Below are 27,785 nucleotides of genomic sequence, written 5' to 3' on the forward strand. Positions count from 1 at the left end.
AACAGCCAGACACCTATATACGTGTTTCCCCGAAAATAAGACCCCCGTCTTATATTTTTTTGAACCCTGAAATAAGCGCTTGGCCTTATTGCCATGCACTCAAAAGCCCGATTGGGCTTATTATCAGGGGATGCCTTATTTTGGGGGAAACAGGGTACTATACTAGTCTCCCTTTATTTCTTTATCAGCAAAATATAAATTTGATCTATCTATCTATCTATCTATCTATCTATCTATCTATCTATCTATCTATCTTAACCATCCATCCATATTTACTCCTGGGGTGGGAGACCCTAAGAAGGGCTTCCCTCCTCCCCATTTCGGAGTGGGGAAGTTTGGCTGAGGTGTGTGTGTGGGGGGGGAGGGAGGAGCCCTAAAAATCTCTGTTTTGCAAAAAGGATCCTGGCTGGGGGGGGGGTGAGATAGTATTTCTCGCGTCCTAACCACCACCCCCGTCTAATTTTTATTTATTTATTTTTTTTAAAAAAGAGAAGGAAACAGTAAGAAAAAGAACCGCATTTCGGCCATATCTCTCTCCCCCCCCCCCACGTCCAGAGTCCCAAACTTTCCATCCAAAGAAACGGGATGAGGAGAAAGAAGTTGGGGGGGGGGGAGGAGAGGTCTGTGGGGAGAAATGCCAAAGTGCCTCAAGGCCATTCTGGGGGGGGGCTGCTTCTTTCCCTCCCCCACCCTTGGCCCACCTCCCCCTCCCCTCCTCAGGAAGTCGCGCTTGCTGCCCCTTTTTCCCCCTCAAGCCGCCTTCGGAGACAGCCCCGCCGGGGAGAGGGAAGGTCCGAGCGGGGCAAAAAGAAGAAAAAACGGGGGGGAGCTCCCGTCCTTCTCGCCGGCCCATCCGACAACCTCCCCCCAACCACCCATCCCCATCCGTCCGTCCGTCCCGGAGCGAAACAAAGCGGCTTCCCCGCCGCTCCTCTCGCCTCACGGGCCTGTTTTTTCCCTTCCCGCCTGAGGTAAAACTTTTCGGAAAGTGAGGGGAAAAGCACCCAGGCTGACCTGCACGGGTCCGGGGAGGCGGAGAGGCGGCTCTCCGCGGGGCGCCGAGCGCTCGGCCGCCGTTCCTTCCCCGCCGGAGGGACTCACTCGGCGGCCGCTGGCTGGCTGGCTGCCTCCCTCGCTCGCTCGCTCGCTGGCGGGCGAAGAACCGGCGGCCTGCCAAGGAGGCAGCGCTCGAGCGCGGCCACGCCCACTCGCGCCGGCTGCGCGCGCCGCCAACCGCCTCGGCTCGCGCCCGGAGGAGGGTGGGTGGGCGGGTGGGATGGAGGTGGGCGGGACTTAGGGAGGCAGACAGAGCCGAGTGGGGGGGGGGAGCGTAAAGGCGAGCGGCGCACGCGTCCCCAATCTCTCATTCGCCAGACGAGGAGAGGGGCGTGGCCTTTCCCCCACATCCAATCAGCTCCTGCCTGCTTCGGAGTCGGGTAAGCGCGGAGGAAAAGAAAAAAAAAGGGAAAGGGAAAAGGGGCGCAAAAAAAAAAAAGGCACCCAACCACGCCAACCGGAGAACTACGACCCCCAGCATGCTCCGCGGATCTTGGTGCGGCCGCGTGAGGGATCTTTCCGCCTCGGCCCGGGAAAATAATCCCGCCGCTGTTCTTGGGGCCAGAATCCCTTTATTTTTTTTGCCTTTATAATAATCCTCTCGGAACTCGTTTTCGGTTAAGCCGGGGACGGAAGGGCGAGCTGGCTTATTTCTCCCCCACGGGAAACAATAAGGGGGGGGGGGTGAGAGGCGGAGGGATACAAGGGGCGGTGAGAGGGCCGAGTGTCTGAGGGAGAAAGAGAGGATGAAGGAGTCTGAGTGGGGGTGAAGGGGGCAGAAGTCTCTAGGGGAGCCCCCTCCCCGTCCCGCCCTTCTGCAACAGGTCAGTTTCGGGAGGGGGGAGAAGCAGTGTGGCCCCCCCCTCCACCCGAGGAGAGGGGAATGGGGGCTGACGGTGGTCTGTGGGGGAGGGGGCTCCTTCCCCCTGACTAGCCCCCTCCCCCCCGTTTCCCGCCTCCTGAACAAAGCACAGCCATTGGGGGAGGGGGGCTGCCTCTCCGCCGCCCCCCCCTCCAAAGACCCCGCTGCTTCCTTTTCTACCATCATTTATTTTCTTGTGTGTCTCTGTCCCCCCCCCCCAGCAGCCCCCCCATGAATGAGGGGCCTGGTGGTCGTCCCTTCTCCATCCAGGGCCCTCCCAGAGGCTGCTTCCGGGGAGGGGGTTACATAACAGAAGGTGGGATGCCCCCCCCTCCCCCCGCACGTGTTCCCAAAACTCTCCCTTGGTAGAAAGCAATAATGTAAAATGCAAACTCCTGCCTGTTCTGAATTCCCCTCTCCTTTATTTTCCTTTTTCTCTTATTTCGTTCGTGCCTTTCTTACTCCTTTCTGTGTTTTTATGTTTAGAACAAGCCCAGGAAAGGAATAAAGAGTCACTTTCATGAGGTGGGGGAGGGGATCTACATAAATTTGATAAAGATGGTAGAGATAGACAGACAGACAGACAGACAGACAGACAGATAGATAAATACCATGTTTCCCCAAAAATAAGACCTCCCCGGATAATAAGCCCAATCGGGCTTTTGAATGCATGCACTAAAATAAGCCCCCCCCCTGAAAATAAGCCCTCCAGGAAAATATTTAAATGAATGCTTAGCCGGTCCCCGCCATTTCCTCTGGTTAGGGTTAGGGAGATAGAGCTGGAAATCAGGTAAGACAGCAAGAGGAGCCCTGCCTTATTCCACGCGCCCCAAAATAATAAGACCTCCTCGAAAATAAGGCCAAGCATTTATTTCAGACTTCAAAAAAATATAAGACAGGGTCTTATTTTCGGGGAAACACGGTAGATAGATGAGAGAGAGAGAAGATAGATGAGCGATAGATAGATAGATGAGAGAGAGAAGATAGAAGAGAGATAGATGAGACAGAAAGAAGATAGATGAGAGAGATGATAGATAGATAGATAGATAGATAGATAGATAGATAGATAGATAGATAGATAGATAGATGTAGGAAAGGTGGATAGAGAAGATACAGAAGGTTAGGGAAGTAGGTAGATTGAGAGATAAATTGATACAGTAGATATGTAGAGAAGAGGTGGTTGGTTGGATGGATGGATGGATAGATAAGGAAGGTGGATAGAGAGGATACAGAACTCGCTCAATTGTATTAATGTCCGATATACAGTGTGGATTCCAGGCAGACGAGCTGTATTCGAGAATTGGTCTGGCGAAGGTTTTGTATGCCCTAGTTAACAATTTGATGTTACTGGAGAAGAAGCTTCGCAAAATTAGGTTAACAACTCTTAATGCTTTTTTGGCAATGCTGTTATAGTGAGCTCTGGGACTTAGATCATTTGAGATGAGTACTCCTAGGTCCTTGACAGAGTGAGGGTCGTCTATGAGGTCTATACTATGAAGTAGGTAGATAGGTAGATAGGTAGATATAGTAGATATGTAGAGATAGGTGGATGGAGAAAATAGGTGGATAGAAAAGATGTGGATGGATGAATAGAGATAGATAGATAGATAGATAGATAGATAGATAGATAGATAGATAGATACTAAAGAGAGGAGATGAGATGTGACCTTAGCAAAGTTTGTGCTCTACTTTTTGGGGAGGCTTGAGGACTCAATGAGTGAACTGTCCTGGCTTGGGAAGAATTTTGGAGGGGTTTCTTTATTTTTTTATACAGATAGCCCAACTGTTAAAAGAGTTTCCAGGTCTTTTCCCTCTCAAGGTGTCAAGGTGACAAAATAAAAAAGGCCTCTGAGTGCCGCAGGAAACAGGCTGTGGTTGCATGCTATCACAGCTGTGGTTGCCACTCTGCTCTGGAAGGAAAGCTATCAAGGGGGGTGTCCTGCTTGAAAGAGGAATTGGTCTTATTATTATGTATGAAATGTATGTTTTGCGCCACTCCCAGCGACTCTGCGTAGTTCACAAATTATATAAGACATTAACCAGTAAAATTAACAAGAAACAATAAGAAAGACGTTCATTCACCTCCGTTTGTTTCCCCAGCTTTAAATCACAGTGTTTCTAATTAATGAATGTCTAGAGTGAAACTGTTGTTGCTTTAATTGTGGGTAGAGTTTTCCTGAAGTTGCCCTCCGTGTTCCTACCATTTGGTGTTTTAAATTGTTTGGATATTTGTGTTTTGGCCTAGTTAAGTTAGAATGTCCTTTGCATACATTCCACATTCCTGTAAGGTTCGGTAGAAAGATAACGTTCAAATACTTCTAATACACCCTGCATTATAAATATAAGCATCCTTGCAGACAACACAGGAGCACATCTTAAAGAAGCTTCTCTCCGCTTTTTGGAAGATTATTTATTTATTTGGAATGGGCACGGTGGAAATTGAAACGTATGATGCTTATTGCTCATTTTATAAAGATGGTTTGGCTGATTTGTTTATGCTCTAGAGAGGAGAACTTTAGAGAGTGAAACTACTATCTGTATTGTCTGTTAATCAGTGTCCCAATATTACCTGTAATACAGGTAGTCCTCAACTTACAACTGTTCATTTAGTGACTGTTCAAAGTCACCATTGCACTGAAAAAAGTGACTTAATTGTTTTTTAACACAACCATTGCAGCCTCCCCATGGTCACTCATCAAAATTTGGATGCTTGGCAACTGGTTCATATTTACGACGGTTGCAGTGTCATGCGAACCCCATTTCCAACCTTTTGACAAGTAAAGTCAAGGGGGAAGCCAGATTCATTTAACAAACATGTAGTAACTTAACAACTGCAATTATTCACTTAGCAACTGTGGCAGGAGGCAAAATTCACTTAACATTCTCTCTTAGCAACCTAAATTTTGGCTCAGTTGTGGTCATATCAGGGGTGAAATGCTACTGGTTCGCACCAGTTCAGGCGAACCGGTAGTAAAAAAAACCTACCAGTTCATCTGAACTGGTATTTCCAGCAATCAGCTGTGCTGCGCGATTTATATTCGCTAGAAAACAGGAAATCCTGCTTTCTAGCGAATCTAAATCGCGTGGCCCAGTTGTCCCCCCCCCTCGCTATTCTATTTACCTTGTTAAGCCTCCTTTTTCCATGCGAAGCGTGCGTTTGGTGTGCATTGCGCATGTACAACATGCTTTTGGTGTGCACCACGTATGCTCGCGCAGTGAACTGGTGGCAATCCAAGGAGGATTTTACCACTGGGTCATATGTTGAGGACTACCTGTATTTCTTAAATGTCGTGGCTCTCTGCATGCCATTTGCCACTTATCGAGTTGTGAAATACTTTTTCCAGAATTCTGTTATGTAATATATTTGCATTTGTGCTCATTGTAAGCTATTTGTTGAACACAATAGGAATTCATTTCATCCAAGTGGCTTACAATATATTAATGATTTATTAAAAGATGTGTATAGTGCTTTCTATAAAGCAAATTCTTAAAATAGTGAACAGGAATAGGAACAGAAGAAATGTATCTTAATTTATAATTCTAATAATACTGATCAGGACTTAATTTACCAGTTGATATGTTTATGATTGTAAGCTATTTGGACATTACAGTTCACTTCAGTGCTGTGATTTAGGAAGCAAACAAGAAAAACTATGTTTTTGTAGGGTGAATAAGCCTACAAAAAGGAATTCTTGGGAAAAGAATTCTGTTGTCGGCCAGTAGTTTTTCCTAAGGTAAAGCACTTAAACATACTTTTTGCATTATCTGAGTGATTTCTTTGCCAGATGGTCTGATGGAAAAACAAGTATATGCAGCTGCTTCTCTCTCTCTCTCTCTCTCTCTCTCTCTCTCTCTCTCTCTCTCTCTCTCTCTCTCTCTCTCGTGAGAGTTCTTGGATTTGCTCAATCTTTAAGGAATGGGAGAGTCCATAATTTAGGGAGAACCTTCCAGAATGATAGACATGGCATTTTTTTTGCTCCTTGCAGTGCCATGAGCCCAATTTGCAATTCCGTGAAAATATTGGAAAGGCTAAATTCTCTCATATGTTAAAATTTTCTCATTAGACAAGTATCTTCATTGCAAGTGGTTTGTTCTTAACGGCCCCCCTTTACACAATTTAAAGGTAAATGCTGCTTTTGGCTATTACCCAAGGCTTGAGAGTAAAACTACCATGTTTCCCCGAAAATAAGACCAGGTCTTATATTAATTTTTGCTCCAAAAGACTCATTAGGGCTTATTTTCTGGTTTTATTTTTTATTTTTTACTTTATATTATAGGTCTTATTTTTGGGGAAATATGGCATTAAATGCATCCATCTAGCTGACAATCTTAATTGGCACTTATTTTGTGGGTAGGGCTTATATTATGAGAACCCTGAAAAATCATGCTAGGACTTATTTTCCGGTTGAATCTTATTTTTGGAGAAATACGGTATTGAATGTAATGTGACTTACTTTGGAGGAAATATGCATAGGAATACGTAGTTCAATAGCTAATTACTATGATTTTACATGAAGGAAACATGTATATTTTAAATTAAAAATAATAAGTAACCAAGCTGCAAAGCCTCTGTCCTGTTTCAGAGCACATGGCGTTATTACTCATTGAATCTCTGGCTGTTTTGCGTTAAGAACAAGAGTAACCACCATAAATGTGCATAAAATGCCTTTTATGGTAGCATTTAATCTTCAGCATATTGTAAGATAATAAATTAGATGCTTGCCATGCTGATTTTTGTACTTTTCCTAGCTGACCTTCTATCCCTGGAATGTTGTAAGTCATGTCAAAAGTGGGTAAGTTTTAGGCTTCCAAGATCTACCTTGCTTTTGATTAGACTCCTGAATGCCACCTACTAGAACCAAGGGCACATACACACTTCTCTTTTACTAATTCAGAGCCCAAGCGTTTGTTTTGTGCACCGTGGCTGAGCTGAACTCAGTCCTACGTGAACAAACTCACTTCCCGGTGATTCAACTTCCATCATCATTTCGGCAGCCTGCATATACAGTAATGTGCCTTAATCTGTGTTGATTTACAAATCCTTGCAAATCTCCCTCAGATCTGCCTGATCTATCTCTTGTTAATCTCTGGGTTTTGCCATCTAAACATACACAATAACTAGCTGCTTTGGCGGTGTGGTCCAGGCCATTCGTATCTTATAGAAAGTTAGTTTTGTAAATGGCATTTTCTGTGTCACCTGGCATTAGCTCTCCAGAGTTTTATACAGATTTTTACCCTTTTCTCTCTGAAGATACTGGGGCAAAGACCTTCAGTATATCAACTCTGCGCTCTATACAAAACTATATTTGTTTTTCAAGCATCATCTTATTTATGTAATAGCACTAATCTGGCAAATTTGGAACCTGCACAGAACCATTCAACATCTGGGAGTAAGAAGCAAAGTCTGGGTGTCCCAGTATGAGCTCTCATCAGATATTCCCTTGGCATTCAGCTTTTTAGATTAGTATATCAGTGTTTTGATTCATACAGCATGCATTCAGGATACATTTAGCTTCCATAAAAGTTAGCATTATTGGGTTGGTCAATTTTAATATTTCTATGAGTACAGTAATATAGGGACAAATAATGAGAACAGTGGGAAATCTCCCTCTTCTGTCTTAAAAGATTTCTATTTATACTTTGGGCTGCAATGGTGATCTTGAAATGCATAATGTTTTACGAGAAAGCTTCAGGCCTGTATAAAGCAAATCGGGGATTAATATTGTATTATGAGAATCCTCCTATGAATTTATTTTAATTTCACAGGAAGAATTATTTTAATAACATGGTTCTGCAAACAGAAGGCTGATTATCTGTTTAGCGATTTGAGGAATTCTTTACAGTACTTTAGAACTTCTTATGTAAATATTAATCCGAGTTAGACTGTTGAGCAAAGACATATTCCGCATAATGTAGCCAGCAACTCTTGACATAAGTTAACACTGGCAAAAATAATTGAGTTTCCCTAGAGCGAAAGCACCTTGGCATTCCTTTGACATGTTCCACACATCACACTGTGTATAATAAATATTGTGTACTTGGTTTTTGCTGAGTAAGTTAGGTGAATTCAAGGCAGCTGTTTAGAGTATTTACTAAATAAATCAAGCTTGATTTAGCCCAATTCAGGCAATCCTCAATCTATGATCAAAATTGGAACCAGAATTTGTGTGGTTAACGTGAGGTGGTTGTTAAATAAGCCGTGCCCAGTTTTGCGACCATTTTTTCCACAGTGGTGATCATGGATCAATGAAGTCGTTAAGTGAATTATGTGGTCATTAAGTGAATTCGGCTTCCCCCATTGACTTTGCTTGTCGGAAGCTGGCTGGGAAGGATGCAGGTGACCCAACCCAGCTGTAACCGTCTTCCAATATATGAACAATTGTCAAATGCACACATTTCGATCTCATAACCATGGAGATGCTGTGGTGGTTGGATAGTGAGTCACTTTTTCAGTGCCATTGTAACTTTGAACGGCCACTAAACGAATGGATGTAAGTCCAGGGCTACCGGTATGTGAACTTGTACATGCTATTGAACACTGGTCAAAGAACTAGAGGCATAGATTCCCCTTATTCTGTTCCATCCATGGCCTTGTTGTAGTACAACAGTGCGTCTCAACCTTGGAAACTTCAAGATGCCCTACAGCTTGTTTTTACTCATTTCCCATTATTTAGCATCTCATTAGTCAGCATCCTCTGGCAGCTACCTTGGTACAATTTGGAACGACGCTGCCGCTTGGGAAGTCCTTTAAAACTTCTGGCAAAATGAGTGGAATCCTACTTCCTGCCATTCTTCCTCCCTTCAATAAACTGGTTTTCCTCCTACCAGAAAAACTCGGCTGAGCTAAACAGTTAAAATCTCCAGTTTTAGAAAAGAGGGTCTTCTTACATGTAAGCGTTTAGAAGAATCTGGGATTGTAACACGATTATTCAGTGTTATATTTACAAGCAAATGTGTTGTTGTCAAAACTAACCCACGTTTAAGAAAACGGATCTCGCTCGGTGTTTCATCAACTGTAACTTCTCCGGAGTTTTTCCACTTTCAGTGCCAGTGGATAAAAATAAGAAAGTTTTGGTTTCTGCAGCTACCACTTTGAAATACCGGTATATTAGTCATTTGAGAGGAGGGCGATTGTCATTGTTTTTCCCCAACATTGAGTGGGCTTGTCTGTTTGGTCATTGACACGGCGAATGTTTATTCTTTATTCACGTGGTGATAGAATTAAAAATATGATGATTAAAAGAATATAATGCAAGCAGAATTGAGCCCCTTTAAGCAAAAAGCTGATACAGGTAGTCCTCAACATACGACCGCAATTGAGTCCAAAATCTACGTTGCTAAGTGAGAAATTTGTTAAGTGAGTTTTGCCCTATTTTACAACTTTTCTCGCCATAGTTGTTAAGTGAATCATTGCAGTTCTCGAATTAGTAACACGGTTGTTAAGTGAATCTGGCTTCTCCATTGACTTTGCTTGTAAGAAGGTCATAAAAGGGGATCACCTGACCCCATGACATTGCAGCTGTCATAAATGTGAGTCAGTTGTGAAGCGTCCAAATGTAAATCACGTGACCGAGGGGATGCTGCGACGGTCATAAGTGTGAAAAATGCTCATAAATCACATTTTTCAGTGCTGTTATAGTCACTAAATGAACTGTTGTAAATCGAGGACTGCTTGCAAGGCTATTCAGGAGAAAGGTGCAGCTGGTAAGCTGATTTGACGGGATATTTTAAACATGCTTGGGTGGAGGCAAATATGCAATCCCATCTCAGAACATTGTTCTGAAGAAAAAGCAGGAAATGGAATCCGTGTCATAGGGGTGTTGGACTGGAACTTTTTGGCATTTTCTGAGATGAGCTCATTGCTAACCTTCTAAATGCAAATAATCTACTATAATTATTTACGATGATAATGATATACGCAGGCAATAAAAGTATGCATAATATTCCCAACTATTCCAGTGTGCGTTCCGCTTAAAAAATTCTGGACAAATGGGGAATTGATGTGTGAAAAATTAAGACGATTCCTTCGACTTCTGAAAATGCGTGAATGGCCATATGTATATCAGAGTCTTTAGCAAGGTCTACTTTTATTGGGAGATACTATGCTGTTATTATGGCTTTAATGCTATGACATGTAAGGTTTGTTTATTCATAGAGTTTATGTAATAGCAGTGACTGGAAATTAATTTGCAAAGGGCTAACGTCTGTCCGTTAGTCCTTGGCAACCATTGAGGAAGAGACTGCTGTCTCTTCTATTCTTTCCAAGAAAGAGAATTGTGAGATGAAGACCTGTCAAGGTGAGATTTGCAATGTTTGGTGCACAAGCTAAGCTTAGAAATAAAAATAATAGGTAGTTCAAAATGTATCTTCATTATTTCAGGTAACTTTGTCGGTGAAGTCTGGTTTTGTTTTCAAAACCCCTTTTATACTTCAAATGTTCTTCTTTATGTGCAAAATTACATTTTTTGAAATATTACCGCACTTACCTTTGATGCAAAGGGGACTTTTTGAATTTAAATTTCACTTATTTATACTGAGCATTTTAAAGTTCTGCATTAGGTTCCTTTTTGCTCAGAGCTTATGTAACAGTTCTCATAACCCCTTGTTAAGTTTCTGAAATTCTGTTCTAAGAGTTTATTCCAGAGAAGCAATTACTGAGTGAACTCTATGAGGAAATGTTTATGAAAGTTTCAAAGCATACAGAGAGTAACTGAACATCTTTGAGCTTGTTCCCAGGGCTTAAACGCATTGAAGAGCATTGTGGGTATTCATATGCAAATAAAGAATAAATCTAAAATATTATAAAAAAAGAGACAGTGTGGCAGAAGTGTAAAACTGCAAATGCTTAAACATTGCTTTAGTGTGTATGTTATATTTGATATTTTTAGCAATATTAAGATTAATGTAGCACAAATAAGCTGGAAATTCCATTCTCTAGTAACTAGACACAGATATTTGAGGATTACTGTTCATTGCAAGTTTGATAGTCTCTGTAGGTCAATAGTAAGAGAGAGAGAGAGAGGGAGGAAGGGAGGGAGAGCGAGCAAGAGCTGAGGAGTAATTGAGAAGGAGTAATATTTGTTACTATATGATGATATTCAATAGAATATTGTAATAGTAAATCCCATAATGTGTCTTTCTCCAGTAATTTTTCGGTAATGATTTATGTTTGCAGGGGGATATACTTCCATTTTAAAAAAGCATAGCTGTTTAATGCTAATTTACAAGTAATGCATAATCATGGTTTGGCAATCCATCCACTCTGGGAAACTGTAAACCTGCTACAGCATAGCAACAAGAACTTTATTCAGAATTCTTACTATTTTATGGGTTATGGATGATCACTTGACCATATGGACGTCTGGCTGCAGTCTGAAAAGGAATTGTCTTGAAACTGACTGTGGTGATATTTGTTGTTAGAACTGTATAAAAACTTGTGAAATGTGTTCTTTTTTTCAGAAATTGTAAGCTCTGTTTTAGTTACTACTTTTGAACTTTCAGAATGGGTGCTAATAATGGGAATGCTCTTTAACACTTCAGTCTCAGTTGTGTGCTTCACTATCTCACTTCCCCAAATACTCAAAACATTTATTCCTGTGGTTTCTTGTGTTTCACCTTAATAATTTTGCGACTATGCATTATATTTTTTTATTGACTTGATTACATAAGGAATAAATGGAACATTGTCTTTCCAGTATTCCGAGCTTGTTTAAATACAGCGTCTGCATATAAACACCAGACTAAGCCATGAATTATTGAATTGTTGAATAAACCACAAGTGACTGGATTCCTGCATCATGCTAAACCATCCAGTATGGATTACAAACCACATAATTGAGTGTACACTTATGTTAAGCCCCTACCAAACTACATAATAACCATCAAGTGGTGTCTTACCCAGCATTGTCTCACATTGATAAACTGCATAGTAGCTTTGAGTGATGTGTGAACCTGTTCAGTATGTGCAGGGAAGGGAAGGGAAGGGAAGGGAAGGGAAGGGAAGGGAAGGGAAGGGAAGGAAGGAAAAGGAAGGAAGGAAGGAAGGAAGGAAAGAAAGAAAGCTGGCAGATCTGTTAGCCTTCCTGGATGTATACAGGCAATCCTCAACTTACGACCACACTTGAGCCCAAAATTTTTGTTGCTAAGTGAAACATTGTTAATTTTGCGACCTTTCTTCCCACAGTTGTTAAGTGAATCACTGCAGTTATAACACGGCTGTTAAGTGAATTGAGTTTTCCCATTGACTTTGCTTGTAAGAAGGTCTCAAAAGGGGATCACATTACCCCGGGACTCTGCGATCATCATAAATGTGAGTCAGTTCCCAAGCGTCTGAATTTTGAGCACGTGACCAAGGGGATACTACAGCAGTCATAAGTGTGAAAAATGGTCATAAGTCACTTTTTTCAGTGCCGTTGTAACTTTGGTCACTAAACGAACTGCAGTACGTCCAGGATTATCTGTATTTTACAAAGAGGCAGTACTGTTACTTCCTTCCTTAATCAACACAACCAGAACTGCTGTTGCTAAGTGACACAGTCACATGATGTTTTGCTTAGTGACGGAAATTCCGGTCTCAATTAGAGTCCTAACGTGAGTACTACCTGTATTTTGCCTTTGCTCTACCTTTCAAGTTTAAAGAGTTCTTTGAACCTCGGCAACTGGTTTCTTCATTTGGAACTTTGGGTCTCCAATTTATCGGAGAAAACAAGATTGACATTCTAAACCAGGGGTCCCCAAACTTGGCAGCTTTAAGACTTGTGGACTTCAACTCCCAGAATTCTCCAGCCGGAATTCTGAGAGTTGAAGTCCACAAGTCTTAAAGCTGCCAAGTTTGAAGACCTCTGTTCTAAGCTATCATTTTCTGAAAGTTTTGCTGAAACATTGAAAGAAATGCAAATTAAATTGTATATGAAATAACCTTTTGAAGTCCTTAATTCGGGTGACTCAGATGCGAGAAGCTCTGTTTATGAATGGAGAGAACAGATTTTAATCTTGCCAGAATGTGGAGTGTGACGATCAAGAGCTGGTGGGAGGCAGAACCACTTGAGCTCACATTGACTTTGGTGAGTCACGGACCCAAAGATTGTTAGTTTTCCTGTTTCACCCAAATTCTATGTTGTTAACTGTGCTTTTCTCTCCCCCACCACCCCAAATCTCTTTCTGAATATCTATCCTTGAATACGATGTATAATTCAACATAAAAAGGGCACAGGTATGAAAAAGCATTCTTTTTTTCCACAGGCCTTGATTTATACAATACTCATTTGTACAGATTCAGATCTCACCTTCCGCTCAGGAGTTCTAAGCACATGTTGGTCTCTCCTGCCATTTCGGCTACCACCACAACCTTGTGAGATGCCTCCATAAAAGACCAGAATCTGAATATCCTAAATCAGTGATGGCGAACACGCACGTGTCTGGGCCACAACCTGGAAGAGGAGCTGCCCAGGGCACATGCCACCCCCCCGAAAATGAACTTCCGGTTTCAGCTACTGAACTTCTTGTTTCAGCCAGCTACTCTTCCGGGTTTCTGACATGCATGCGCACGCGATGATCAGCTGGACAGTGCGTATGCTCAAGCAGGAAAACGGAAGACCAGCTCTTCTAGTTTCCGACACTGCGACATGCAAAATGGCCAGTCGATCGTCGTGCGTGCATGCGTGCCAGAAACCCAGAAGAGGAATGGGTGATACTGCGCATGCCAGGTGACACGGCTCCGCGTGCCACTTCAGGTTCGCCATCATGGTCTTAAACCCTGAACTGCCTCTCTCCACATGTGTTACATGGCTTATATTGTGCATTAGGGACAGTCTGTATATCAAAGCCTACACAGAAGGTTTATGAAGCATCATCTAAAAATTTTTGTAGAAGGTGTTGCAATGACACTGCAGGTAGTTCTGGACTTAACAACGGTTCGTTTCGTGACTGTTCGAAGTTACAATGGTGTTGAAAACAGTGATTTATGACCATTTTTCACATTTATGACTGTTGCAGCATCCTCATGGTCACATGATTTATATTTGGATGCTTGGCAACTGACTCACATTTATGACGGTTGCAGTGTCCCAGGGTCACGTGATTCCCATTTGCAGCCTTATGACAAGCCAAGTCAACGGGGAAACCAGATTCACTTAACAACCGGGTTACTAATTGAACAACGGCAGTGATTCACTTACCAACTGTGGCAAGAGGGGTCGTAAAATGGGCCAAAATTTACTTAACACATTTCTCACTTAGCCACAGAAATTGTGGGCTCCATTGTGGTCGTACGTTGAGGACTACCTGTACAGCAGAGGAGGGCTCATTTTGGAGGATTGATTTATGTTCAGTGTTTATCCTTCAAGTGTTTATGTGATTGCTTGACTTCCATGAAAACGCTTGCCAAAGAACATATAAACTGTATGTTGCGTCTTAAATTAAACATAATCATATTTTCAAGCTTAAGAATTTCTGGGTAGAAATTACATATGTTCCCAGTGATGGTGTCTAAACCAGTGGTTCCCAACCTTTTTTTGGCCATGCCCCACCTAAGCATCTCTAAAATCCTGGTGCCCCCCCACCCCACCCCCTGGGACATATAATTCTTACTATTCAAAAAGTGAACTCCTACTCACGCGAAGGAAGCCTAAAAGGCCATTAACTTGGTTTAAACAAGGTTCCAATTGCCCCCATTAAAAATCAAATTGCTTGTTGTGGTCCGCCAGCAGCCTGCGGAGCTGGCAGCGGAGTCGGACAGTGAGGAGGCTGGGGAGAACCATGGGCCAGTCCTAGAGTCTCGGGAAGGCTTGGATGAGGACTCTGCGTTGGAGGCAGAGATGGGGCCAGGGCCATCTGGGAGTTATGTGCGGACTCTGGAGCCTCCAGAGTCAGACATCAGAGAGGCAGAGGAACAAGAGGAGCCTGTTCCTAGTGCGGCATGTGCAGAGCTGCGAGAAGGCAAGAACAGTTAAAACAAAAGGGACGACTCGGGAGTAAGGCCTGGAGATGATTGACCCCTCCCATAAGGCTTAAAAGAGGAGCAAAGGCATGTGGGCCCTTTGCAGGAAAGCAACGTTGTTAATTCTGTTCCCAGTTGGCATCTCTGTTTGATTCTGGACTCTGTGGGGCTTTGCCAAGTAGGTCTTTGGCACCATGTCAAGGGAGATAAAGGTTGGTGATTATCCTGAAGGACTTCTCCCAAAGGACTTTTTGCAGCTAATTGGGACTCAGCTGTGAATGAACGTAATTCACAGCTGTTGCAATAAAAGAGGTTTTCGGGGCTACTTGTGTGTTTTAATGACTCAGGAAGCCCCACGTTGGGAACCACTGGTCTAAACCCTTGACATTGTGAGTTTCTGTTTGAATCTCCTAAACTAAGAACTTGACATTCTGGTGACTAGACCCAGAGATTTTCTCCTAGGGAACATTAAATAGGGAGCAAATCCCTGGGAAGGCCTGTTTCAGCAGACAAAACATCAGGGAAGAGCTGTCTGTCCTTCATGGAAAAATAAATACCGTGGCTGGAATGTTGAGGTTGACTTTGTTGTGTCATTGGCTGATTTTTCTCATGGAGATGTCTGTTTTTGTTTTTAACTTCACGCAAAGGAGCTAGACGTGGAGATGATAAGCAAGGGAGTTCCCATGGCTGGGAAGACTAAAACGAAGCTGGAAGGAAAAAATGAGTGGAAGGGCGAGTTTTGACATTCCTTCCCTCGCCTGCGTCTCCCTGCCGTTTCCTCTGGTTTCCTCCATGTGCCCCAAAATAATAAGACCTCCCCAAAAATAAGGCCAAACTGTGAACCTCAATAATACCCATTTTAGGCTATTTACTAGTAGCACTGCAGAGATCAGAACAGTTTAAGGTGATAATGGTGCAGGTAGTCCTCGACTTCCAACAGTTTGTTTAGTGACCGTTCAAAGTTACAACGGCATTGAAAAACATGACTTACAACCATTTTTCCCAGTTACAACCTTTGCGGCATCCCCACGGTCACATGATCAAAATTCAGACACTTGGCAACTGGTTCATATTTATGACCTTTGCTGTGCCCACATGATCCCCTTTTGTGACCTTCCGACAAGCAAAGTCAATAGGGAAGCCAGATTCACCTAACAACCGTGTGCAACTTAACAACTGCAGTGGTTCACTTAACCACTGTGGCCGGAAAACTCGTAACAAATGTCTCACTTAACAGCAGAAATGTTGGGCTCAATTGTGGCCGTAATTGGAGGACTGCCTGTACTCTTCGCTAGGTATTCATAATGGAGTAATTCTTGAAAATACACCTTTAGGTTAAATTCCCCCTTTGGGGTCCAGCAGCCTAGAGCCGTGATGGCGAACTTATGGCACACGTGCCCGAAGTGGCACGCAGAGCCATGTCGCCTGGCACGCGTTGCATTGCCCGTTCCTCTTCCGTGTTTCTGGCGTGCATGCACGCACGACAATCAGCTGGCCTTTTTGCATGCAGCAGTGCTGGAAACTAGAAGAGCTGGTCTTCCGTGAGCATATGCGCCGGCCAGTTGATCATCGCGTGCACATGCGCGCCAGAAACCCAGAAGAGTAACTGGCTGAAACCGGAAGTTCATTTTTGGGCGTGTGCAGGTGCCCTGGGCAGCTCCTCTTCCAGGTTGCGGCCCAGGCGCGCACGCTCCCTTTTCAGCACTCGGTGCCAAAAAAGTTCGCCATCACTAGCCTATAGCAAAAAGCCCTTTGATTCAATGCAGGACTCCTTGCTCTTGCTCTGCCAGTCTCTGCTGGTGAGTCGGTAATTCTTCTGCCATTATGCATTTCATGTGGCGAGATCTTTTCTTCATTAGTTGTGACAAAAGGAGCAATCCTTTTGGTGACTCGCACGGCATACTTCCTTTTAACCACTGCATGATTCAACGCTTTCCTTCTCTAATTTGAGCCAAAGGGGCAGTTCAGGATCAGTTAATACCCAGAAGGGATAGCGGTTGGGCATTTCCAGGAGCTAACCATTTAAATTCTTCCACATGCACACTCAGAAGGAACCATTTGAGCTGCCATCAGATATTTGGAATACAAAGACCAACAGTTTGCCTTTCTTCCTCCCCACATCATTGTGGACAATGTAGCCAATTGATTTCTTGACCAATTCATAGTCCATTGTTTGATAGCCTGTGTCATCCAAATGGCTTCGTTGCAAAGTTGTCAGCTTCATACACAAGTCGATTTAACTTGGATATAATTAAGCTTAAATGTTAGGTCATTCTTCTCTCGCCTTCGGTGCGGTAATTAACCAGCGAAATGTTCCAATTTCATATTGTCTGAGTTTACTGGCCCATTTAACTGGGGGAGAGAGAGAGAGAGAGAAAAAAAGAACTGTCAAATGCTTTTCATTCAATGGAAAGGTAGACATTTCCATCTGCCCAGCTTTTGTTTAATATAATCGGATTCTTTTGTGCCTTTCTGCGGCTTCCTGTTCCTTTGCTTTCTCCCAGCCAAATAAACCGTTGTTTGCGGTGGTTGCCCTAGTTGTGAACATAGGCACTATTCGTGTTACGCACACGCCTCTCCCTCCCTCCCTCCCTTCCCCGCTCCCCATACAGTGCAGCCTTCAGCCAGAATATTCTGGGTGTTGCTTTTCCGACATTCATTTCTGGCAAAAATGCAAAAAGCCGCATCTCCACACGTTTTCCGGGAGAGAATCCTGTCAAATGTACCAGCATGTGTGGAGCTCCTTAGAAACTGGATTTTGACGAAGCCAGGACTTCAAAAGATGGTTAAAAATAAAGGGTTGCAAAAAACCATGACAACACAATCAAGTTGGCCTGTGTTACAGCTGCATGAGGTAGACTAGAATTCTTTATTGGCCAAGTGTGATTGGACACACAAGGAACGTGTCTTGATGCATATGCTCTCAGTGTACATAAAAGAAAAGATACGTTCATCAAGAACACATAATGATAGATTTGCATTTTGATACTTTGATGATTTAGCCACCCAAATAAAGTTGCTGGTCAACACTTTTCTACACAGACATCCTTTCTCGTGGCTGTTGAATCATGCTGAGCTAGCTGACTCATAAACTGACAGAGTTTATGACTTGCTGACTTGCTTCCAGAAGTTATGGGTGCTCCAACACTGGAGGTTTTTAAGAAGAGATGGGACAACCCTTTGTCTGAAGTGACCTAGGGTTTCCTGCTTGAGCATGGGGTGGACTGGAAGACCAGCTCTGTTCTTCTGAAAAGCCAGCAAGTCATTCTATTCTATTCTATTCTATTCTATTCTATTCTATTCTATTCTATTCTATTCTATTCTATTCTATTCTATTCTATTCTATTCTATTCTATTCTATTCTATTCTATTCTATGTATCATTATCTATCCATCCATCCATCCATCCATCCTCCCTCCCTTCCTCCCTCTCCATCCATCCATCCATCCATCTATCTATCTATCTATCTATCTATCTATCTATCTATCTATCTATCTATCTCTAATCTCCATCCATCCATCTTCTACAGCCGCCCATCTCAGTCAGGTATTTCGGGACCATGAACTGAGTTATCAGCCTGGGCACCAATTCTCCCCAGCCAATCCAAAACTGTCAAGCAGATCCCGTGTTAGACTCATGTCAGTAGCCAAGCCAACCTTCACAACCGAAGGTTTTTGAAGCCTGTCCTTTTGGCCTGCTTCCTCACGTACAAGCCCAGAACCCAGCTATGCTTTCCTGGCCTCTAGCAAGAATGCCGCTGAGTAGGACTGCATTTTGCACACTTGGCAACTGGCTCACTTTTGCAACCAGTTGCAGCCTTCTGCAGTCAGGTGACCACCATCCCCCCCCCCCCCCGGAACAACCACATTGATTCAATTAATGACCACAGCATTCACTTAACAACTGCAGCGTTCACTTAAGGACTGCCACTTTAAAAGCCATACAATTGGGTCTGTGGGATGCCTCAACTTAAAACCGCCGTGACATAGGACAGAAATTCCAGACCCCATGACAGTCGTAAATCAGGAACTACCCGTGGTATTTATAACATGTCTAGTGGCAGAGCTGTGGTTTTTAAGTGAAGGTGGCAACGTGTGTAGGTGGGAAAAGGGAGGGGAGGGGGTGATCGTGCTTGTGGATGAGAGGAGTGCCCAACTGTTGAGGAAAGTAGGTTACAGGAAATGCTTTGCAGGTCCTGTTTTGAATTCTGAACAACATTTATGGCAAGCAGCCCAGGCAAATCAGTGGGGCATATTTCTGCTTTCACAGAAGAATTTCGGGCTCTTTGAAGGAATATAAAAATCAACAATGATGTTTTTGATCAGCATTAAAAAAAAAAGAAGGCAAGAGTTTTTCCTTAGACATTTTACAGAGTGTAATTAGATGTCTGCAGTCAGCTCTTCTAAGGCTTCACTTGAATGTGACACATGTACATCAAAAATTAAAGCAGCTCTGAACCCCTTTTGAAGAAAGACTCCGCATTGCCGTAAGTCATAATTCATTCATTAGATCATAATTATCTCATACGGCCTAAGACAAGGTTTATAATCTATCATGTCCAGTTTTACCCAGGGTACGAAGCTGGAACCGAACCAATTCCTGTTTCAAATCACACGTGAAGCTTCTATTAAGTCCTGTTTGGGGGCTTATTAACATCTTAGTGGGGGACCACTGGGAACCCCTGTCTTTGCAAAATCAAATAAATCCTCCAGACAGATTTCTATTTTTGTATTGAGCTTAATCCATGTTGAGTATAATTGTTTATTCCTTCTGGCCCTGGAATCTTGGCAAAAAAAAAAATCACGTAAAGAAAAGACTCTGTCCATCGGTCCATCAGTTTGCTTCTCGGAAAACTCAACAAAACAAACTTGAAATGTAGAGAGAAGCTTGGCAAAAGACAAGATTGGATTTGGAAATGGGCTAGGTTGGCCTGCAGTGTGAAAAACCCCCTCCTCTCAATGGCACTCCTAGGGGAGAAGGAATGGGGAAGCTGCTTAGGATATTGGGGACTGGCCAGCCCAGAAGGGAGTTTGGTCTAGTGGTGAAGGGGCCAGGCTAGAAAGTGGGAGACTGTGAATTCTAGTGCCACTTTAGCTATGACAGCCAGCTGGGTGACTTTGGGCCAATCCCTTTCTCTCAGCCCAACCTACCACACGGTTGTTGTGGGGAAAATAGGAGGAAAGTGTATTGGGTATTTGATAGATAGGTAGTAGGTAGGTGGATGTAGATATAGATGTATATATGTGTGTATGCATTTGTAATACATGCATATATACATCTCTCTACCTCCCTCCCTTCCTATCTACCTCCCTCCCTATCTCTCTCTCTAACATCTCTCTATCATCTCTCATCTTTCTCTCATCTATCTATCTATCTATCTATCTATCTATCTATCTATCTATCTATCTATCTATTATCTCTCTCTCTCTCTCATCTCTCATCTTTCTATCATCTATCTCCCTACCTCTCTATATCTATCTAATTCTGCATCCATCCATCCATCCACTCACCAACACATATCCATCAGTGCATGATTACATCTTCAAAGACATAAACCTACTATCTTAGTCTCTGCCAAGAAGGTGCCTCTCCTCCTGTTACCATAGTTTGTTACACAGAAAAAGCGAAGACATTTTTTTTTAATGGACTCGGCTGATAAAGGGATTGAAAATAATCCAACCCGGCCAGGCTCTGCTTTCTTTTTGTGCAAATGTGTTTTTATTGCCTTGAGTTTGAAGTGCACACTCCGTTTAATACATCCTCTTGTTCGCACTTTTGGTGAGGAACCAAAAGAGCGGCTACAGGGTCATCCCTTTCCAGTAAAGCATAATGGCCACAGACCACAAACAGCATTAAACGCTGGCAACTCACAAGGTTTAAGATGCTTCGTATTCGCCAACTCGAAAATATTTGCCAGGGGATAAAAATAGATGTTCCCCGGGTGTCCTGATTCTAGAAAGGCTGGCAGATCATTAGTGGAAGCTGACGAAACTAAGAAAAAAGATGATAATTCTATCCTCAGGTAATGTTGCCTCCATATAATGCACTGTTTATTAAATTTATATGCCTCCCTTCTCTCAGCCATTCAAACCTAGTTGTCCTTGCTCTTTTGCCGATAAAAACAGGCAAAATGATGTGTCCCACTGCTGAATTTATTTTTTAGTAATTCCATTATTCAGAGTTTTTTTCCCCCCAGTTTGATCAATTTCTCTGCAGCCTGCACCCAAACTGCCCTGGGGCTCTTTAAAAGTAAAGGTTCCCCTCGCACATATGTGCTAGTCGTTCCCGACTCTAGGGGGTGGTGCTCATCTCCGTTTCAAAGTCGAAGAGCCAGCGCTGTCCGAAGACGTCTCCGTGGTCATGTGGCCGTCATGACTCAACGCCAAAGGCGCACGGAACGCTGTTACCTTCCCACCAAAGGTGGTCCCTATTTTTCTACTTGCATTTTTTTTTTATGTGCTTTCGAACTGCTAGGTTGGCAGAAGCTGGGACAAGTCACGGGAGCTCACCCCGTTATGCGGCACTAGGGATTCGAACCGCTGAACTGCCCACCTTTCGATCAACAAGCTCAGCATCTTAGCCACTGAGCCACCGTGTCCCTATAATCTAGTTCTTTAATCTAGGGGCTCTTTAATCTAGTATTATTTTCTTGAGATGTCCCAACCTGCTTCTGTAAGTGAAATGCAGCCATTTTGCCTTACAGAGGACAACCTGTGAATTGGAGTGATGTTGTTTTAACCCCTTCCCTCCCTGGTTAGAAATCTGAATTGCATTTGGTATTCTTTTCTTTAATATGAAGCGTCTTTCAAATATCTGGACACTTTTTTGTGTGTGTGTAGCCTTTTGGGAAACCAAGAGGGTGTTCAGCATTTTAAAAAAGTGCTGAAATGTGGCATCTTATTCTGGGGCCTGGAGCAGGTCTGCTGGCCAGTTCTGTCATGTTACAGCTGGTGGTTTTCATTATTGCCATGGATTCTGATCTTTTTAATTCTGCTCCCGGATTAGAAACCCGCCAAAGCTAAGATTTTGGAGAAGAGGAAGGATAATAGACAGAGGCTCTCAGAGTGAACGTCATTGTTTGCCTTTAGCTGTGGATTGCCTGATTTAATATTTATAGGTGGATTGATGGAACCTATTACACGTTCGTAGTATAGTTTTATGTAAGCTACAATTTAAGACATGGCAATCTCCGGCTATTAATGATCCTTTACAAATTATAGCATTGTCATTTTAAAGCATTTCTGCTTCCTTCTTACATTTGTCATTTCTTGCCATGATCCCAATAACGGTTATTTAATCAGCGCTGACCATAACTGTGAAATAAATGGATTATAATATACCGGGTCCTTAAGGTTAAAAAAAAAATAATAATCATCCACTTTTTGCTGACTTGACACTTTCAGTGAATGTTGAACTGCTTTTCGACCGGCAGTCTCCTAGCGTTCCCGAGTGCGGAAGGGCAAAGGGCCTATTTCCTTTCAGCATCCTGGTCAGGATTGTTCTCATCCTGACGAAGTATACCGGAAGGAAATATCTGGCTGAAACCAGTCCCATCACTTGCTCACCTGTTCAATTTCAAATCTTTATTGTCAGTGCACAACATATGTACAATGAGATTGGTTGATCTCCCTCAGTGCCCACCCCCTCCCAACACAATACAACTCACAGTGAAGACAGAAAACCCCTAACCCAATAAATCAGTGTTTCTCAACCTTGGAAGCTTGAAGATGGGTGGACTTCAATTCCCAGAATCCCCCAGCCAGCGCTGCTGGCTGGGGGATTCTGGGAGTTGAAGTCCACCCATCTTCAAGCTACCAAGGTTGAGAAACGCTGCAATAAATCATATTAACAAAACACCCAGTCCTATTGCAGCTGTGTGAACAGGTTACACATTGCGCCGGCCCTGCAGTCCATCATACTATGTAGTTATGATGTTATTTCTCATTCAGGAGTCTGACAGCCCACGGATGGCCTTCAGCCTGTTTGTGTGGCTGGCTATACTTCTATATCTCCTTCCCGGTGGTAGGAGGGTAAAGAAGTGGTGACCAGGGTGAGAGTCGTCCCTGAGAATTTTCCTCACTCTTCTAAGGCAGCGAGCCCTAGTGATCTCATCTAGTGGTATTGGGGGACAGCCCATAATGTTTTGTGCTGTGCTCACCATCCTCTGTAATGTTTTTCTATCCCCAGAGAGCCCAAAATTTAAGAGGGGAACTCATCACCAGGCACCGGGGGACTGAGATAATGAACAGCCTTGGTAGTACAGTGGTCTAAGGCACCCTGTTATTAAGCTGGTTATTAAGAGCAGCTGCCTGCAATTACTGCAGGTTCGAATCTCGCCAAGGCTCAAGGTTGACTCAGCCTTCCATCCTTTCTAAGGTAGGTAAATTGAGGACCCAGTTTGTGGGGGCAATAAGCTGACTTTGTATAAAATATACAAAAGGATGAAGGCTATTGCTTAGTGCATTGTAAGCCGCCCTGAATCTCCGGAGAAGGGCGGCATATAAATCAAAATTAAAAAAAAAAAATTGATGCAGGAATAAACATCATTTTGAGTTTCTGTGCATTGTTTTAGAGGCCTTGGACGGTCTTAAAAACCACCTAGGTTTCGGAGCACAGCTGCGAGGCCCATAAAGGCAGGAATAGTTTTGAAGCCAGCAGAGCAACCTCTGACCTAGCACATCCTATGCACACTTTTTTTTTAAAAAAAATCCTTTTCCCAGTTTGTTCCAGTGGGAACCGGCTCTCCCCTCCTCCCCTCCCTTATCCTGCCTGTTGGAAGAGTTGAATAATTTCTCCACGTTCAGAAATATTTGACCTCGACGTTGAGTGTCCAGCCATATGGATTAAATAAAACAAACCTTTAAAGCAAGAAAGGAGTTTGCATTCTTCTTACTTCCTGTGTTTATACGGCCTCTTTTGCCCGGTGGTAACCCTGGGGTCCAGCTGCTTCCCACGCTGAATTGAAAGCAAGGTTGACCCTTAAATGGTTGCTTATGAAGCCTGAAGGCCAAGGGGGGAAAAGAAGACCAGCCTGTGGAATATAACCTATAGGATAGTAGAATGTAATATATAGAATAGGACAGAAAAGGCAACATGCCCATTAGCTCCTAAGACTATGAATCCTGGGTGAGGGATATATATATGCCTTTTTCTTGAGTTAGAAAGTCTAAATATGCCCTGAGGTATTTCATATATGCTTCGAGGAGAATGCCTGTTAGATAACTGGTCCCCAATCTTTCTGGCACCAGGGACTGGTTTTGTAAGTCAAGGATAAGATAGACGATAGAGAATAGAATAGAATAGAATAGAATAGAATAGAATAGAATAGAATAGAATAGAATAGAATAGAATAGAATAGAATAGAATAGAACAGAACAGAACAGAACAGAACAGAACAGAACAGAACAGAAAGGGACCTTGGAGGTCTTCTAGTCCAGCCCCCTGCTCAGGCAAGAGAACCTATATCATTTCAGATAAATGACTGTCTAGCCTCTTCTTAAAAACCTCCAGCAATGGAGCGCTCACAACTTCTGGTGGCAAGCTGTTCCACTGGTTAATTGTCTTTACCGTTAGGAAGTTTCTCCTTCGTTCCAGGTTGCTTCTCTCTTTGGTTCATTTCCAACCATTGTTTCTTGTCCCGCCTCCAGGTGCTTTGGAAAGTAAGTTGACCCCCTCTTTTTTTGTGGCAGCCCCTCAAATACTGGAAGACTGCTATCATGTCACCCCTAATTCTTTTCTTTAGACTAGCCCAGTGATGGCGAATCTTTTCGGCACTGAGTGCCCAAACAGGAATGTGCGTGTGCAGGCATGCGCGTATGCGTGCACCGGAGCCCCGGAAACTCAAAGCTGGCTGGTGTGCTTGCACATGCTGGCCACCTGGTCTTCCGGTTTCCCATATGCGCACCGGCCAGCTCGTTTTCAGGTTTCTGGGGCTCCGGCATGCACGAAGATCAGCTGGTGCGCTGGAAACCAGAAGAGCCGCTGGTGACAGCACGTGTGCTCATAGAGAGGGCTCTGCATGCCACCTCTGTCACGCGTGCCAAAGGTTCTTCATCACGGGACTAGCCAAACCCAGATCCTGCAGCCTTTCTTCATATGGTTTAATCTCCAGGCCTTTAATCGTTTTAGTTGCTCTTCTCTGAATTTTTTCCCAAAGTCTCAACATCTCTTTTTTTTTTTTTTTTGGCATTCCAAAAAAGTGTGGTCTTACTAGGTGTTTTTTTTTTTTTCTAAAGCGGTACTAATACTTCACGTGATCTTGATTCTGTGCCTCTAACTACCTGTAACTGATCCGAAGGGCTCAAGACGATGACTTCGTCTTCAATAAAGATGGATAAATCTGAACTGTAAGAAAACAGCCTGACTTAAAACCAACCGGGAAATGTAAATCGTGTAAACTGGAAGGTCTGACTTTAAAAGCTGAAGTGCTGGTATATTTTGACAACTGAACGATCAATACACTCGGCTCTCCTGCTCGTTAGCAGACCTAGCATTGTATTCAGGAAAGGGGAAAAATAAGAAAGAACCCTTTGCCAAATTTCTTTCAAAGCGGCATTCATAAAATCGGAAAACAAAACAAGGAAACAAAACAAAACCATAAGGACCCTATTATATGCTTGTTTTTCATCCTTCTGACACTCGGGAACTAAACCAAGCCTGAAACTAGTTTTATAAGCATTGGGGTTGCTTCTCTTGGAGGTGGGGGTGGAAAGGCCCAAATTGCTTCCTTGCATCCCTGGCAGATGTTGTTGTTGGTTCATCGGCACAATGCCTCACAACTCCCTTCTTCGGACAGTAAATAAAAATTTGGCTGGGATGGCCCTCTTTCCTGCTGGATTGTGGGCTCTCTTTCTCCTGCAACCCCCCCCCCACCAGCTTTAAGTAACAGCAACAGTAACAGAGTTGGAGAAGACCTTAGAGGTCATCTAGTCCAACCCTCTTGGGGATTCGAACCTCCGACCTTTCTGATCGACAAGCTCAGTGTCTTAGCCACTGAGCCACCTAGTCAGGGTAGGTTTTTACGGAAGTAAAAATAAAAAGTCAAATAAAAAAAATAAAAAGTAAAGTAAGTACTTTATGTCAGTGCTTCCTTAAAGGACATACAGGTGGTCCTCGACTTAACAACAGTTCGTTCAGTGGCCGTTCGGAGTTACGGCAGCATTGAAAAAAGTGACTCAGGACCATTTTTCACATTTACGACCATTGTGGCACACACACACCCCTCGGTCACGCGATCAAAATTCAGACGCTTGGTAACCGGTTCATATTTACGACGGTTCACGCAATCCCCTTTTGCGACCGTCTGCCCAACAAAGTCAATGGGGAAAACCCGATTCGCTTAACAACCGTGTGACTAATTTAACAGCTGCAGTGATTCACTTAACAGCTGTGGGAAGAAAGGTCGTAAAACGGGGCAAAATTCACTGAACAAATAGCAACAGACATCTTGGGATCAATTGTGGTTGTATGTCGAGGACTACCGGTATTGAATGGGCCCCCTAAAACAGGAGTCTCCAACCTTGGCAACTTTAAGACCTGTGGACTTCAACTCCCAGAAGTCCACAGGTCTTAAAGTTGCCAAGGTTGGAGACCCCTGCCCTAAAACGATGCCTTTATCCCCCCACGCGAGCCTCTGCCGTGCCTCCACTGCCATTTACTGGAGTAGAACAGGTTAAAAGAGCATTTTCCTGCAGCCCACCTGGAGGTCAGCTGCATCAGAATATGCTAAGCAACCCTGCTCCCTTTTCATTCAGGCTCCTGAAGAGGTCATTTTCAAGAGACGCCGAACGGAACAGAAATAGGAAGCGGTCAAATAAATGTCTGACAAATTCCATCTGCCTCTTTTCCATAGACGTAAAATTGACATTTGTTTTCGTTTTGTTTTCGCTATCGATTGCTACGCATTACACAATTATTCTTTTTTGTTGTTGTTGTTAACCTTTCTACACCTGTAGCGTGTTTCATGATATCCAGAGGATTGACATTTGAGGGTAGCTCAGATTGCCTGTATAAATGATTATATAGAAGCATGGCAATTACAGTACTCTAAAATATGGGACTATCAATGGATTTGGGGCAGCAAAAATAGCAATAGCACTTAGTCTTCACAGTGCTTTTACAGCCCTCTCTAAGCGGTTTACAGAGTCGGCATATTGCCTCCAACAATCTGGGTCCTCGTTTTACCCACCTCGGAAGGATGGAAGGCTGAGTCAACTTTGAGCCACTCAGAATAGAACTCCTGGCAATGGGCAGAGTTGGGCTGCAATTCTGCATTCTAACCACTGGGAAGGGAAGGGAAGGGAAGGGAAGGGAAGGGAAGGAAGGAAGCACTGACTAGCAATAGCACTTAGACTTATACACTGCTTCACAGTGTTTTACAGCCCTCTCTAAGCAGTTTACAGAGTCAGCATATCTCCTCCCACCTCGGAAGGATGGAAGGCTGCGTCAACCCTGAGTCGGTCAGGATTGAACTGATGGCAGTCGGCAGAGTTAGCCTGCACTACTGCATTCTAACCACTGCGCCACCGTACTTAACAACAGTTCATTTAGTGACCGTTCGAAGTTACAGCGGCACTGAAAAAAATGACTTAGGACCGTTTTTCATACTTATGACCGTTGCAGCACCTCCCATGATCACGGGACTTGCATTTGGATGCTTGGCAACTGGTTTCCTATTTATGACGGTCACAGTGTTTTACTTAGCAACAGACATTTTGGGCTCAGTTGTGGTCGTAACTCGTGGACTACCTGTATTGTATTTATCGGGCGAATTCATTCAGAATCATACTGACGATTGTCGGGACAAAAACAGTGGTTCTCAACCGGTGGTCCGTAGACCCCTGGGGGCAGGGGCGTAATGGCATCACAGGAAATCCGGGAAGATTTGAAGAAATGTTATGGTTTAAATCTTGAGTTAAGTCTTGGGCATCC

The 27,785-nt window shown here is 43.5% G+C and overlaps 1 protein-coding gene across 8 annotated transcripts in view; it reads left to right on the plus strand.

The window, feature by feature from the left end:
- The first annotated feature begins 1,780 nt into the window (after window positions 1-1,780).
- Window positions 1,781-27,785, plus strand: part of HMG20A (high mobility group 20A) — a 49,871-nt gene continuing 23,866 nt past the window's right edge. For all 8 annotated transcript variants that reach the window (XM_070953566.1, XM_070953564.1, XM_070953563.1 and 5 more), the window contains exon 1: window positions 1,781-1,880. The gene's annotated coding sequence lies outside the window, so the exon portion shown is untranslated. The remainder of the gene's footprint in view (window positions 1,881-27,785) is intronic.

The sequence above is a fragment of the Pituophis catenifer genome, unplaced genomic scaffold (genome assembly GCF_029215685.1).
Source record: "Pituophis catenifer annectens isolate HBS135680 unplaced genomic scaffold, rPitCat1.0.hap2 SCAF_14, whole genome shotgun sequence".
NCBI lineage: Eukaryota > Metazoa > Chordata > Lepidosauria > Squamata > Colubridae > Pituophis > Pituophis catenifer.